The sequence below is a fragment of the Argentina silus genome (genome assembly GCF_951799395.1).
Source record: "Argentina silus genome assembly, chromosome: Y".
NCBI lineage: Eukaryota > Metazoa > Chordata > Actinopteri > Argentiniformes > Argentinidae > Argentina > Argentina silus.
In genome coordinates, this window is record NC_139654.1 from 13,812,480 (window position 1) to 13,817,026 (window position 4,547).

The 4,547-nt window shown below is 44.1% G+C and overlaps 1 pseudogene across 1 annotated transcript; it reads right to left on the reverse strand.

Moving 5' to 3' along the window:
• Positions 1-3,175: 3,175 nt before the first annotated feature.
• On the reverse strand, positions 3,176-4,200 carry LOC310823999 (phosphatidylinositol 3,4,5-trisphosphate 3-phosphatase and dual-specificity protein phosphatase PTEN-like; annotated as a pseudogene). The gene has a single exon. The product of its transcript is annotated as a phosphatidylinositol 3,4,5-trisphosphate 3-phosphatase and dual-specificity protein phosphatase PTEN-like (transcript).
• Positions 4,201-4,547: the final 347 nt, after the last annotated feature.

Below are 4,547 nucleotides of genomic sequence, written 5' to 3' on the forward strand. Positions count from 1 at the left end.
TCCAGCCGTCATGCACTCGGTAACTTTCCAGTTGCCTGTCGAGTTCTCCTTCTCTCGCTCCCAGCCCACCTCTCCTACTGAAATGGCAGAAGCACACACATCTTAAACATTCGCCGGCGAGACTTAATTCGCAGCAGGTGTGCAACAAAAGTCTCGCCGACACAACCCCGGCCACGGTCCTGTAGCTCCCTCTACAGGCCGAACGCTGCATGTCCCCCCACAACGTAATCTTCAGAATCCCTTCCATCTTCCTCATCGCTGTCGTCGTCATCCAGATACCCAGGTTTTGGATATAAGTCAGGACTATCATAGTCATCAGGCATTCCTGAATCTTTACGGTCTTCTCTTCTTCCCTTCATAACTGCCATTTGAAGTGCTTGAGTATTCATTGCCTTGTCAATTCCTCGTGTTATTAGTCCTCGTATGATTGGAATGCAACAGCAGATTATGAGGGCTAAGACAATCACACAGCCCAGCATGATGGCTCCTATTCTGGCGAAATAGGCTCCCCATTGTCCCATCATGTTCTCCATCCAGGAGGTCCATTTGTTTCCAAATCCAGCATTCTCTTTAACTTCCTCCCTCAGGTGTTTGAGCTTCCTCATGGCTATAGAGAATTGTCCATCGGCTGCTGTGTTGTTAGGGATGAACGTGCAGCACTGTTCTCCAAACATGTGGCATACTCCTCCTTTTTCTGCCAATAGAAAATCCAGCGCTTGTCTGTTTTGCCAAGCCATTTCACTCGTTGCTGCAAGCTGCCTTCCTAGAGACCCTAAAGCATCATGCGTGTAGTTTATGAATCTTTGCTGGTTATAGTAGATATAGTTTATCCAGTCAGTATTGACATTTATTCCAGCTGAAGGAAGAAAGAAAGATGTGAATCCCATTGCTACGGAATTTATAGCCTTGTATTCACTGGGTATACCTCTAGGCATTCCCAAACTGTCTAAGCGTCTGTCCTCCTTGTATTCCCTCCGAGATCTCGTAGATTTAGATTGTTCTTGGACTTCCAAGTCCTTTGTTGGGATGACAATGATAGGCTGGATCGCCTGCACCCGAGCACATCTCCCATTCCATCCTATCTGCAGGGTGTTCAGTAGATGTTCTCCATCACAGAGCCAATATTGATCTGCTACAGCTTGAGTGGCATCGTGGTATGGGCAAACGCTAGGAGGAATCCCAGCTTTTTTTTTCCCCTTCTTTAGGATTGCTGATATTTTCGCTATCTGTCCTATTTTTGAAGGCACACATTCTCCATCATTTGTGCTCATTCCTAGTATAGATAGGTTCGAAAGATCCCATATACTTTCACAAAGTTCTTTGTCTAGTACGCCCACTTCGACAGTTCCCACTTTTTCAAAGCATTCAAATTTTCCCACAAGTGTTAACTCTGTTCCAGGGGATATTGTCTTTATTTTTCTATCTATTCGTACATCTAGAGCATCACATTTGGCTCCCAACGTCTTCACAAGCGCCTCCGAGTCCAATACCCTTCTGTCCGTCATTATAGTGTTGTCATAGTATTCTCTGAATCCAAGGAACTGCAAGCACTCTGCTTCGCAGAGTGGGGCAAAGGCAATTGCTTGAAATGGCTTTATCCCCAATGTTGTTCCTGCAATATCAGAGCCCTTCATTCTCTTCAGCCAGTCTGCTTTTAGCTCCCCACAGTTTTTCCAATTGAATTTGGTATTCATGATTATTAACGAGCTTTCCTTTGCTTTGGAGCATATATAACAGTCTTCTTTCCTATGTGCCTCTCCAGTGTATTTCATCCATTGATACCAGAGGTTCCTTCTTGCTTGTATCATCAGTGGATCTTGAATGGGCTTCTGTGCTGACCTTATTTTATTCTTATTTATTTCCTCTCCAGGTCCTGATCTGCTTGATCTCCTCTTTTCCATATCCTCTCCAGTTATCTGTTCATCAATTGTGAAGTTTTTCTCAATAGTGAGTTCTTGTGTTACATCTGACTCCATTGTGGTAGTTTCCATCATCTTCTGAGTTTTAATCTCCATTATCTGAGTTGGTCCAATTTCATGTCCAACCATAAACATTGTAGGCTCATTCATGGTGGAAACAATTTCTTCTTGAACTAATGGGGTCACTATCTCAGCTTTGTCGACAGGCTCTGGCTCTGTGGTATATTCTTGTTCTATCACTGTAGGTTCAAACTCTAAAGTTGTTTGCACTTGTCTGTTAGTTGTATACGCGGTTACAGATTCTGGCTCTGGCTTAGGACTCGTCAACTCTTCTTGATATTTTTCTGATCGTGTTTTATACGTTGTTAGCTCCATTGACATTTCCACTTCCGGTTAGCTTTGTTGTTGTCTCCAATTCCTCTATTTCCTCAATAACTGTATCTGTGAGGAATTCTAGTGACTGCCAAAGCGTTGTTTAATCCCTAACTTTTGTATGATAAGTTTCACCGTCTTATCTACAAATTCTTTGCCATTGTCTGATGAAATTCGATCAGGAATTCCCCAGCGTGATATCACCTCACGGCATACAACAAATCTATCGACGACAACAATATCTTTTGCCTCCAACCGGGCGATATCCACGTAGTCGAGGACTAGTTCTTTCATTGGCCCATTTGGTGTTGGGATGTGTCCTGGAGGAGTTAATACTCCTCTTCTAATATTGTTTTTCAAACAGATTGTGCATCTACCTATGACATGGTCAATTTGTTCTAGTAGGTATGGTGCCCAAAATCTGTATTCTTTTGTCATTTTCCTTCTCACTTCCCCCCTCGCTACATGGGCAAGCCCATGAGCGTCATGTATCAACAGTCCTAGCTAGTTAGGAGGTGCTACTATCAAACCCTCATTGTTCCTCCAGAGGCCTGTAGCATCCTGACTCGCTCCTCTGGCAAGCCACAAGTTCTTATCTAGTGCACTTGCTTCCTCTTGCATCAAGTCTCGGTTCTGCCATCCTGGTAGGGTGGTGATGGGCTGTTTCCTTACCACATCTCAGTCATGCTCCTGAGCGGATTCAGCTAAAAGCGAATCAAAATATGTTTAGCTAAGTTTCGCAAAGTATTCTCTTTCTATGTCTCAGGATGAGCAACATATAGCCTACTTAAAAAAGTTAGATTTAACTTTGAAACACTCACTATCGCAAAGTTCTGAATGGCAACACTTGTTACTCCTCAAATGATTCGTCAGAGCTACTGTAGCTAACTATCGTAAACTATTTCAGTGCTGCTAGCAATCGTCGTCTTTTCCAAGTTGGAACTTCGTCGCCACAACAGTGTCCAGTGTGCTATGGATTGTCCTAAATAAACTACACGTTCCTGGCAATATTGCAACTTCTTCTGAGAGGCCTTGTGTCCTTCTTTCATCATCTTGTTCTGCTTGTGGAAGAACTCCACTTTGATGTCTCCACAGACAGGCAGTGGCTGGGGGAACTCAAAGTACATATGCTTGTCCTCTCGCCTTGTGTGCACTGTGTTGGACGTATGGATCTTGATTTTTAGTTGATAAACCACAAACTGCGGATCCCAATGCCAGTTCCCTTTCTTGAAGCCCTGAGGAATCGGGTCACTCCTATTTTTAACGGTACTGTCCCTGCAGGTGCCTCCACTAAGCATGGGGAGCGTCTCAAACACCATTTTGTGGAAGAGCAGAGTGATGGGCTTGTACTCTAGCTGGTTCTTCAGAAAGTAGCTGTAGTAGTAGACATAGCGTCGCTGGCTTGGGATTGTGACTCCCTTCTTGTCTCTTGTCCGCACTTCCCCGTAGAAGTCGAGTGCTTCCTGTGCCTCCAGGAACTTCCCTCGGTAGAGGAGATAGGTGCAGATCATGACACCGGTGCGGCCCTTCCCTGCCTTGCAGTGGATGGCCGCCACATGATGGTCATCCTCGCTTAGCCACTGGTCCAGGTCTTCACAGAATGGCTTGATTAGCTCCAGCTGAGGCTGGTTGTGGTCTTCAAAGGGGTACTGTGCAACTCTGCAGTTAAACTTTGCGGTGTCGTAATGTCGCTTGGCGCAAAGATTATACATCTTATAATGATTTTTGTGTTTTGAGTCCAGAAACCTACTACATCGTCTATGTTGTTTCTGTAGACACCCTCAAGTCTTTCTGCAGGAAAGCGCATAGCAATTATATTCGGATAAATATAGGTCAAGTCCAAGTCAAACCCATCTTCCTGGTATCTCCTTTTGTTTCGGCTGACAATTTCCTTTATTATTGCAGCCATATCTGTGACAGGGGTCCTTAAGATATTGAGCTTAAGAGAGAGTATTGTTGTCTTTGTACGAAACACTGCCAATATGTTTCTTCCTTGCAATCCCGTTGGTGTCACCACTAGCTAATGCTAGTTAGCTCTCTTTGTGGTTGTCTGGGATCTCAGGGTCAGACGACTGGGTGATGGAGGTCATGATAGGTGTCGTCTTAACTTTATTGGAGTGTATAGCGTCTCTGTCTTCAAAATATACTTAGTATAAAATCTGTGTAAAAGTTTTGTTTCTATCTAGCTATGTGTTTTTTCTTTGGCTGGTTTGCCTGTTACAGCTGAGAACTCAATCTACAGTTGAAATAAGATAG